The sequence below is a fragment of the Phocoena sinus genome, chromosome 9 (genome assembly GCF_008692025.1).
Source record: "Phocoena sinus isolate mPhoSin1 chromosome 9, mPhoSin1.pri, whole genome shotgun sequence".
NCBI classification, from domain to species: domain Eukaryota; kingdom Metazoa; phylum Chordata; class Mammalia; order Artiodactyla; family Phocoenidae; genus Phocoena; species Phocoena sinus.
The window spans coordinates 9616344-9628850 of NC_045771.1; positions in this window are offsets into that span (position 1 = coordinate 9616344).

A 12507-nucleotide genomic window follows, 5' to 3' on the forward strand; every position below is an offset into this window, starting at 1 on the left:
ATGACACTTAAGGTAGTTTATGTGATAATATAATAATTAATGATCTCTTGGTCTATTGAACTTCCTGCTTGGTAAGCATTTACCAGGAATGGGGAGGAGAGGAGGAAGATGGTTTTTTCATTTATGTCTTATTTAACGGTATTTCTCATGTGTAATTAGGTCATATATACCTGCTTTAGTATGTTGAGTAGACGGACGTAATTGAAACTTTCCTTAATAATCCATAGATTTGGTAATCCAATCTTTCATTTTAACTGCATATACTATAATTGATGGTATGAGATCGGGTTTCTTCTAATTTCAGAATTAGTGTGGTGTCTTTCAAATTTGCTTTTTTCTGATCTTCTCTTCATCTTCTTAAATCCCTAAGGGCCCGTGCAGCAAGTTGGGACTGAACTTACCACATGGCAGGTAATTCTGCACTTTCTTAAAGACCTGATGGGAATGAGGGTCAAAATGCGCAGAAGTGGATGATCGTTAAGACAGGCTGAGCTTTTCATTTTAATGTGGTTTATCATTCTGTGTTGAGTTTTTTTGTTTTGTTTTGTTTTGTTTTGGGCACGGTGACACATTTCCTGGGGCAAAGAAGTAGTACTAGATGGTAGTAAACAATTATCTGACTATTTACGGTTGTCTCTGATTATATCACTTTGGGACAGTGGTTATAGCTTTCTGGAAGAAGAGATTCTATCTCTTTCATAAGTAACTTCAACTCATATCTTATATATGCCAGTTCTCATATATTCAATTTATGCCGTCTTCATAAATGCCAAATACAGAAGACAATGCTGGTTTATTGTGAGTTCCAGTTACTGACATTAGGCTAATAATTGGTTGTTACTATAAAGTTTATGGACTGACCTGTTGGCATTTTCATTCCTCAGAAGGTTCTGCATCCTTTTGTCCCTCATCCAGAAATTCCCAGTGGAGATTAAAAGTCATTTACAGACTTCCATATTAGGAGTTACTGAAATAAATTAGCTAAAACTTTCATTTCGTGAGGTAATTTAAATTGTGTATGTGGGGAAGAGAAGGGCAAAATGCACACGTACCAAATTCTTATAAGGCTATACTTATTATTCTCAGTTTAGGTATCATCTTGATAAATACACTTTGCATTTAATAAATCATAAGTAATATCATATGCCAACACGCAAGTACTCTCCAGTGTGTAGCATAGTTCATAATTATGTAATTTAAGAGTAAAAATCACTAGCATCTACTTTTAAAAGATTTGAAAGGTGACAGTGTTCATTTTTACAATGTATAATGTCTAGAGTTAGTGAGAGGGGCTTTCATCATATTGCTTTTAAAATTCATGTGCTGTGGAGGTGTTGTTTACATTCACACTGAGGTGAGTTACCTGAAGGATGGGCTCAAGGGAGACTTTTCTGTTCTTTCTTCTGTCAGAGTCCATTAGTTAAATTCTACCAGATGCAGGAAAGGATGAATTGGGTTGGGAATGGCTTATGCTTAACGTTTAGTAGACACTCAATACATTATTCTCGATTGATTAAAATGTGTCTCTTGTTCAGAGTCATTCGAATTATTGGTTTACATGTGTGATCAAAGAATCTTAATAAGAATTCTCTCAGTTTTATTGATGAAGGGACTGTAAGGACTTTTCTAATGTTCGCTCTCCTTCTTGATGTTGGTATTCTGATAGGAAGAGTCATAGGGTAGCTTCAACAGAAGATAATCAACATCACCCCAAAAGGATCAACTTGGCTAAGATCGTCAACTCTGATGATTGTCCACTGACTCTTTAGAAAGGAGGATGAACACACACAAAAATTAAAGTAGTAACACAACATCTGGTGACTTCACAAATGTGCTTGGAAAGACCCAAAGCTACTGTATGAAATCAATCTGTGACCCCAGGCTTGCTCTCTCAATCTTCCCTCCCAAGTCACCATCACTACCTCAAACAAACAGTACAATTTGTTCCATCCTTTCCTCCTCATCCAATTTGACACCCTATAGGGGAATTTGTGTGCGGTTTATGACTCACAGAAAGATACAATAAGGACAAGCAGAGGAGTGGGTAAAAATATAGCTAAATGACACACAGTGAGGTTTGTCCCGAGGAAATGGCATTGGTGCTGTTCGCACTTGAGTAAGTTTCACTTAAACTGTGAATTGGGATTTGAACCTTACAGTTTAATAGAGTCACAAAAGTCCATGCTATTATAATAGTCACACACACACACACACACAAACACACACACACACACACACAAACTAGCCAGAATATTCCCAGGATGCCCATTTGAAAGTAGAATGGGATTGCATAAAACTAAACTCAAAATTTCAAAACTGAATCAAACTTTACTGCCTTCAGTGGTGGAAATCAGTAATGCAGTTGTATTCCCCTCATGCTTTGGGGAGCACTTTTTAAATAAATATTTAGTTAAAGCAGATACCACATAGATTTGGAATTCTCTGGGTAAAGCATTCTCATTAACACATTTCTCAAATTTAAGTTTCTCAAATGAATTCCCCTTCTCTCATCGCTACATTTGAGGATTATTAAAAACAGAAAAAATTGCCTTGTAATAATTAACAAACTAATTATCTACTTCAGACTACTCTGGAAAGAATATATACAGAGAAATTAAATAACTTCTCCCCCTTATTTAACTTCAAAGACCACATAGCCTATGCTTCTTATTTTCAAAGATAAGAAACTCTGTGTGTGTGTGTGTGTGTGTGTGTGTGTGTGTGTGTGAAAGAGGGAGAGAGAGAGAAACAAGACATAGATATTTTAGTTTCTCTAAGCAAAGTAAAGAAGGAAATTGTCCAGGTAATTACAGCCATCAAGCACGTTTTGTTTACTTATCCCTAATGAAGAGTGTTATTGGAAAATACCTTCCTCCATTGTACAGGAATTGCTTATAGTGTACAAAGAAATTTAAAGATGGCCATATTCCACTCTCACTTTAGAATAAATAACAATAATTAAAACAGAAATCAGGGCTTCCCTGGTGGCGCAGTGGTTGAGAGTCCGCCTGCCGATGCAGGGGACACGGGTTCGCTCCCCAGTCCGGGAAGATCCCACATGCCGCGGAGTGGCTGGGCCTGTGAGCCATGGCCGCTGAGCCTGCACGTCCGGAGCCTGTGCTCTGCAGCGGGAGAGGCCACAACAGTGAGAGGCCCGCGTACCACAAAAAAAAAAAAAAAAAAAAAAAACAGAAATCAAAACCAAGTAAACAAAATACCATCAGAGCATGAAACAGTTTGCAAAGGTCTAAGTCTTGAAGCATCTATTCCTGAATTGAGACCATTAGCTCATTTTCTACAGTGTCTGTAACAGTAAAATCAAGGGACTAAGACTGGGTGAAGGAAAAAGTACTCTACAACCGGTTACTTTGGATTCCCCAAAATAACAATATCAATTTAAAACACAATCAGAAATATGTCAAATCCAAATATTAACTCAACTTTTGTACTATTTTCTTTTTCTCTTAGTTCTTAAAATACAGAGTGATATGTTAATTTTGATTGAACAGTTATTAAAACATTAGAGGAAAGGTTTCAAAGATCTTAATATTTAAATTAATCCCCAAATTGTAGTTTTGAATAGTACTTATAATTATTTTTTAAAAATCCTGGAGAAGGAGTCAAAGGAAGAAGAGAAAAGAAATTAAAACTAAAAACAAAACAAAACTGTCATTTATGGTCTACAGTCCTATAGCAGGCAGAGTATGAGATTAAGAGCAACATGATATGATTTTTTTTAGATAAAAAAAGAGTAGAAGTACTTCCTCTTTTGCTCTAACTGGAAAGACTGCTAAAGAAAATGGGTGTTTCCATACACCAAGGAAAGAGAATGCCTGATTAATCTAAAAGGCATCATTAGTACCGTTTTTTTAGATTCCATATACATGCGTTAGCATACGGTATTTGTTTTTCTCTTTCTGACTTACTTCACTGTGCATGACAGACTCTAGGTCCATCCACCTCATTACAAGTAACTCAGTTTCATTCCTTTTTTTTTTTTTTTTTTTTTTTGCGGTACGCGGGCCTCTCACTGTTGTGGCCTCTCCCGTTGCGGAGCACAGGCTCCGGACGTGCAGGCTCAGCGGCCATGGCTCACGGGTCCAGCCACTCCGCGGCATGTGGGATCTTCCTGGACCGGGGCACGAACCCGCGTCCCCTGCATCGGCAGGCGGACTCTCAACCACTGCGCCACCAGGGAAGCCCAGTTTCATTCCTTTTTATGGCTGAGTAATACTCCATTGTATACATGTGCCATATCTTCTTTATCCATTCGTCTGCCAACCTAGTGGCAGGGCAGGAATAAAGACGCAGATGTAGAGAACGGGCTTGAGGACACGGAGGTTGGGGGGAAGCGTTAGCTGGGACGAAGTGACAGAATAGCACTGACATATATACACAACCAAATGTAAAACAGATAGCTAGTGGGAAGCTGCCGCATAGCACAGGGAAATCAACTCGATGCTTTGTGACGACCTAGAGGGGTGGGATAGGGAGGGTGGGAGGGAGGGAGACGCAAGAGGGAAGAGATATGGGGATATAGGTATACATACAGCTGATTCACCTTGTTATACAACAGAAACTAATGCAAGATTGTAAAGCAATTATACTCCAATAAAGATATAAAAAAAATTTTTTTAATGAAAAAATAAAAGGCATCATCAGCCTACTGTTCACACAAATTTTGTTTCCTCTGTTTCACCAGAAAATAATCTCTACTCTAATTACCCCCTGCTCCAGGAAAAATAGAAATATTTATAAGTTGCTCTATTTACATTCAAAATAAAAATAAATTGAATTAATGTCAAGAAAATAGTTTTATAATTTAGATAAGAGTAATTGAATAGAAGAATGTCACTAAGAAAACTGACACTTCTTTTTAACCACTAAATGTTCATAGCTGGGCATTTTAAGAACTGGCAACATGGAGGCTGTTTACTTTTTTCAACAAGCACGTTTGCCTAGCACTTCAAAGTCCACATAATACATTGAAATCATTCTCATTTCATCCTTGAAACCATTTTCATTCTACTGTTTGGGGGAAAGAATATCAGAAAGGAATATCAAATAAAATTAGTGATGCAAACATACATCATACAAACTTTTGCTCATTCATTCATTTCATTCCACAAATTTTGTGACTTCCTTCCATGAGTTAGGCATTGTTCTAGGTTTTAAGTATAGAGCAATGGACAAGATCATTAAGATGCCTGATCTTCTAGGTCTTACATGATAATAGGATGGGATGAAATATTATGCAGTGATAAATGATAGGTTAAAGTTAAAATTAATGTAATTCAGAGCCTGGTAGGCTACCATAGATTGAATGATTAACAAGGACTTCTTATGGAAGTGAAGTCTTTTTCTTGCTGAGACCCAAAGAACAAATCAATCATGAAAGTGTAAAGGAAAAGAATTTCTTCTCCTCCTCCTTCTTCTTCTCCTTCTCCTTCTCCTTCTCCTTCTTCTTCTCCTTCTTCTTTTCCCACAAAGGGAATAGTTTTGCAAGACTGTAAAGTGACAATGCATTTAGTACCATTGTGATGTGGCAGCTTAGTTGGATTAGAGGCCACTGAGTAAAAAGGAAAGGCGTAGCTGATGAGGTCTTCAAAATAGACCAGCTAGACAGGGTGACAGGACAGGAAGGAGAGACGTCAATTAGCATAGTCAGGCCAGATAATGGTAGTTTAAACTGCTATAATTCTAATGGAGATGGAGAGAAATTGATATTTTGGGTAAAATTTTGAAGTAAGGTCAATAGGACCTATTAATGGATTATATATGAATAGAAGAGGAAATCAAGTATGCCTGCTATCTTTATGCATTTATGTGTTTAATATTTTTAATTTTTTATTAAGTAACTGGATGCATAACGATACCATTTACCAAAACGAGGAGGACTGGGGCAGAAGAAGATTTGGCGTGAAATGAATTATTCTCTTTCAGATAATTAAAATTTGTAATGCCTCTGAGATATTCAAGTGTAGATGTCCAGTATGTGGATAGATGTCTGGTCTGGAGTTTAAGATAGAAATCAGGGGTGGAAATAAATTATATAAAATTGCCTGAAAAGAATGTGAAGATTGAGAAGGGAAGGAAAGTAGGGATTGTCTTTGAGCCCTCCAATATTTAGAAATTCAGCTGTGCAGGAGGAATAAAACAGAAGTGACTGAGACAGAGAGACCAGTGGCTAGGAAGAAAACTAAAAGCTTTTGTGTTAAAAAAAATTAAGGAAAGCAAGAGTTTTGAATATTGAGATAGGATGAATTAAATTTTTTCTGGGCAACATTCATGAGCCCTTTTTAGTTAACTTTCATCTGTCTCCACCTCTGCTTTTACTCCCACCATTCTTTACTACCTGGTAATGTTCCCTCGTTTCAGGAGTGAACAAAGAAGCTGTGTTTTCTAATTTGTGCTCTCCTTGTGCACACTTGGAGCTGGAGGGGAGCTGTCTCCCTGAGTGCCTGTTAAGGGTGTTACCTATATGCCATGTGGACATTAGCATGAGTTTAAAAATAGGGGGTGTGCCTCCGGGGGGAGGGGAGATGGCCCCCTGAATGCTCTGGTACACACATATATCCCTTCAGACTCAGTCTACTGATGCCAGAGGAAAGTAACTCCTGGGCTGGGGAGCCAGGATTCAGGTTGCAGAGGAAGAAGAGGCATAGAATCACACCTATCTCAGTACAGTGCATTTGACTCTTCTAGGTAGTGCAGGAGTATTGCTGTAGACTTGCACTTTAATTCAGTGTCTTAGATAGATTTTATCATGGTCCTTAATGATAATTTATAGCTACCATAAGTAGATAGTGTTATGGGCTGAATTGTGTCCCCTGCAAATTCATATATTGAAGCCCTAACCACCAGTACCTTAAAATGTGACTGTATTTGGGGATAGGGTCTTTAAAGACATAATTAACTTAAAATGAGACCTTTAGGATGGGCCTTCATCCAATAATGACTGGTTTCCTTATAAGAAGAGGAAATTTGGACACAGAAAGATCTGGAGAAAAGATCACAGGAGGATGACACAGGGAGAAGATGGCCATCTACAATCCAAGAAAGGGACTCCTTGAGCTCAGACTTCTAGCCTTCAGGACTGTGAGAGAATGAATTTCTCTTGTTCATGCTGTCCAGCCTGTGGTACTTTGTTATGGCAGCCCTAGCAAACTAACACAGGGAGAAACAGTTTTCTACCTGACACAGTTAAGGTGGAGAATTACAAATGTTCAATCCTGAGTCCTAAAGACAGCTTATCTGAATCCTCTTTTCCACCTTTCATATTTCTCTTGATGTATAAGAATGAGAATTGAATGAAACAAGAGCTAAGCTATGTCACTTAGTTGAGTAGTCAGGTATGGTAGCCATGGGCAGTAGCTCCATTCCCTTTCCGGCAGTATGTCATCTTTGGTTAAGTGTTCAGTGAAGCTGCCCGTTATTATACATTACATGAGATTGCTAATGTAGAAATATGGAAATGAAGTTAACCCATCTGCAGTGTCTAGAGTATATTGTAGAACCCTGCTTCTGTCTAGTATCCCTTTACTACATGGGAGTTATCTGTCAAGACAGGTCAATATCAAGTTTCTTCCTTCAAAAAGTTTTACCATTCTCAGAGCTTCAACAATCAACTATTTCTTTTTTATATTTCTCAATAGAAAAACACCTTTTAAAAATGGAACTCTGGGGACTAATACATCACCACTAATAGGATCCCTGTCTCAACTGCGTGTGTGGGTCACAAAACCATGGGGACACTGAATGGAGTGAGCTCTGCAAACTGCATGATGTTTGCCAATCTCATTGTGCTTGAGTATTAATATAGTTTATATATAGTAATTAGATAGCATATAATTTACTATAAATTATTTTTCTTATAGTTTCCATTTATATTAGAGTTAAAGCATTGTATCGATTTTTTTCTGGAAATTGTGTGTTTTAGTAGGTTATATTATCTACGACCTTTGATTCAAAAACATGTTATAAAATATTTGTTTAATGTAGTGTTATGCCTGCTGGGATTGGCTGCTTTCTCATCATCACGATAGTGGGTTTTCATTCAAGTGTTCTCCTTGCAGTTATGCCTTTCTAAAACATGAGAACCCCCAAACAGATTCTCTGCCTATTTTAATCTCTAAATTATTTTCTAATTTAAAGTGATTGGAAAGGAAGAAAACATTTATTAGATGGCTGTCAAAGTGACTCTTTTGATTCAGATGTGCCACCACTTCAACAGTTTTTGAAGGACAGAATGAAGGTCGTCATTTCAGTGATGTGACTCTTGATATACTCTCATTAGCAAGCATATTTTTTCACTGTTTCCACCTTAGACCCGAAATTCAGCATAATTAATCATATCTACCTTGGCGGCTCAGAAGCTGGTTTGCTACCTAGCTGAATTCCATGAAGCTAATCAGGTTTTTGATGTATTACTTAGCAGATATATATAGCACCTCCTAAGTGCCAGGAACTATTCTAAACCTTTACAAACATTAGCTCATTTTAATCTTTACAACAGCTACCTTATTATCCCCATTACACAGAAGAACAGACTGAGGCACTGACAAGTTAACTTGCTCAAGATCTCAGTGATATTCAGTAAGTCACAGAGCCTGGATATCAATCCAGCCAATCTGGCCCTAGAGGCTATGCACTTGCCTGTGCTTCAGTGCCTTCTAAATTTGCCATTCAGCAAATGAGAAAGAATTTTGCACTAAAAAATGTGATGAGCAAACAGAATTAGGCTACATTGCTTTTTTCAATAAAGAGATCTTTCAGTTTCCACTTACGTTAAATTAAATCGATCATCCTATATGATAATATAATATAATCTTCAATATATATTCAGGTTTTATATATAGATTATATATATATTCAGGTTATATTATATTCAGGTAAGATTATATTCAGGTAAAGATCATTTTAATCATTTTTAATACATAGGCAATTACATGAAAGTTGCAACTGCAATTTCTCTGTAATAGAAGAGGAGGAAGTAAAAGACACAATATTATACGTATTATGACATTTTGAGACAAGGAGTGAAGAGAGAAAGGGAGAGAGGGAAGAAGGGAGGGGTCGGGGAAGAGAGAGAGAAGGAAAGAGAGAGAGGGAGAGAGAGAATTTAGGGTAAAAAGCAGAGGAAAAATTGGGAGGAGACCAATGATTGATGAAAGGGAAATGTGAGCATTTTTTGTCCATCTGCTCATGGCAAATTTCCAGCATTTGACATTATTTGCTTTCCTCATCCAAAGATTTATTAAAAACGGTATCCTTTTTTGAAGCCAGCTCAAACCTCCCCTATTTCCAGGATTGTTTTTCCTGGGAAAGCTGAAACAGTCCTGATTTTCTCCCTTTCTGGATGGAAGCGCTTCCTGGTTTATACTTGGATATGTGCTGTCTTTCTGTGGCTTCCTCCATTTGACTGTATAATACAGTTAGAGCTTTGTTCACATGGCTCCTATTTTCTAAATGTGCCCAGAACATTTTAGTCTTTGAAGTAATTAGAACATTATGCAAACATTCAAGAAAACCATCCAGGATCTGTGTATTGATGACATTTTATAAATGGAAGTTGTTGCTAGGGAAGCCAAGCTACTTATATATCAATCAATTCAAATTATTGTGAGAAGATTCTGGTGAAGCAGAAATAGTGGAAGGCGAATAAAAAAGAAAAATTCCATCGGATGGAAACATTATTATTATTGCTGCTGTTGTTACTGATTTTGCAGTTCCTTCTAAGTCTCCTTTATTTATTTTTATTAAAAAAAATTCTCAAATGTTTAGCATTTCCTTAGCCTGCTATCCTTTGAGGACTTCCAAATATCACCATTTGGTCAATATTTACATTTTGATGTTATTTTCTTTCCCTGAACAAGAATCCTCTTTGAATAGGACAGCCATATAGTTTTGTTTGATTTCTCTGAGCACTTAGAATTTGGGATCTGCGTCTCATTTTTTTTCCTATATATAATAATATAGGAAAAATAATATAATATATAATACTATACTGTCATAGTATTCGTATTTCTTGTTGTTTCATTTCTTTTCAACAATAGTCCTTTTACTTTTTGTTAACTAAGTAAAGTTATCAATAGTCCTGGACTGAAGCAGTCACATGTGTTAACAATCAAGAGAATATGAATTATCGCCTCTCTTAGGCTGGTCAAAGCAATACACGTCTCACATTTTTGATGGTTCAATTCAACTGAAAGTTTACAATAAAGAAATTGAGCCCTGCAGAATAAATGTCTATCTCTACCTGGGTTCTGAATAGATCTGAGTATCCGGGGAATGAAATGCTCCAGATGCTTATTTGATGACATTTCACTGCAGAGACTATAATTTTTTTTTCCAGTGCATAATCACTTAGTATCCTCCTAATTTAGTCATCCTATCAGTAGAAAAAAGTTGCAATATGTTTTTCAATTAAAATTCATACAAATGAAGAGGAAAGACAGGGCCGATAGAAATCAGAAGCTATAGGAACCAATGTATCGTAATGATGAGTAATCATAAATCTGGATTGCAAGATGTCCACTGGCCTTCACTGATTTTATCTGACAATAGTCAACAACCTTTTTATAAAATATCTTGTATTTCTAGGTTCAATGGTACATTGCAAACACTGACCTTTACCTAGAGGTAATCTCCACTCTTTATCTTAATATCAATAGCTTTAAATTTGTTCTATTTGAAAAAATTGTATTTAGTGTTTGTGAAATCATCATGTCACATCAATTTCAGTGGAAAGACCCTGCCCCTCACTCTGCTCCATCATGCTAGTTGAACTTAAAAGAAAACAAACACTATTTAAAATTTCTTAAGAAGCCTGTCACTCTCTTATAGTTTAGTACATCCTAATTTCAATATAATTTAAACTCTTCATTTGAGATCTTTCAAATCAAGGTAGTTTTGATATAAACATTCATATAAATATGTAGTTATACATATATATTCATAGGCACACAGATGTGTGTACATATAAAACACATGTACATGCTTTATAAGTCTTCTGATTTAATATAGCATAAATATGCCCATTTCAATAAGTATTCTTTATAGTATGCTTTTTAATCATTTCATAATTTTCAACTGAAAAGTTATGGGTCACATCTAGAATTGACTTCTCCAGTAACTTACTGTTGATTATTTATATTATTTTCGATGCCTTACATCTATAAATAATATTGCACTGAACATTGTGTGCACACACTTTTGCACAAGGTTCGGCTAACTTCTTCAGCAATGGCTTGGTGAGTGTGCTGGCCATTCTCTATTCCTCTTGAGTGTCTCCTGACTCCCATCTCCTGCCCTTCTCTGTTGGGCTTGGGGCCCATAAGCCTTATCATGGGCATCTTGGCTTTCCATTGGTTTCCCTTGTCCAGTGGAAGACACTGGCAGATTAGCTGGCGGGAGAAGAGAGAAGTTGGGGTATTAATTCTACACGGCCCCCACCATCTAATCACTGGCCTCTGGTCTGACAGGGACTGAGTCCTGTGGTTTAATCTTCTCCCTTTTTCCTTCACACTTGGGTCTCATCAGTTATTGATTTGCCCTCTTGTCTGAGAGGTGAGAATGGCCTCCCCGTGTCCCTGTCTCTAAATGCTTCACCACGCCTTGGTTCTCTTACCTGGCCACACCTCTGTAAATAGCACATTCATTAATCTCTCCTCATTTTTCTCCTTTGGGTGAGTCATCTGTCGTCTGCCTATGCACAGCATAGTACACAGCATCCGTTGATTACTAATGAGGATAAATGTTAAGCGTGTGTGTATGTGTGTGTGCGTGTGTGTGTGTGTGTTTACAGATCAAATACTAGATAGCAGACTGTCATAAAAGCACCATCTATGGACTAGTGTTCACATTTCAGCTCAAGCACAAATTAGCTGTGTGGATTGAGGCAAGACCCCCTCTTCTTTTAAAACATCCTTAAGCCTTCTTTTTCTTTTTATCATATATGTGATAGCGATAACAATAGTGTTCGAAGTAAAGTGATTGGATTTGAGGTCTGTGGTCCCCTCCAACCTTAAGCCTGTGATCTTACTTCTCCAGCAGTAACAAGACAGAAAGAAACCCTGCCTAGTTTGATAATGCATGACTGATACAGCGAACTACACTTCATGTGTTAAGTTACTGACACATTTGTATGGCAGCTTTTTTTTTTTCATTTTATTTTCTCCAAAGACTGATAAATATTATGATTTTTTTAAACAACGCCACATGAGGTAGACTTAACATCTTACTGTGTTAAAAGTCAGATCCCATTAACCATAAGTAGCCATGCTAATAAGAGAAATGGAATCCTGCATCTCTATCAAGTCACGTTTACTTATTTATTGCTTTTTCTGAGCTCCTTGGTTAGCAAATTTCCTTTTTGTTATCCTTAAGTTATCCAGAAAAGGCTAGAAATGCTATCTGAAATTAAATACCTCACTTAATCTATTGCTATAGATCACATTATTTCTCTTAGCAGAGGGAACTCCCTAGGAATTTAAAAAGACTAGGGGT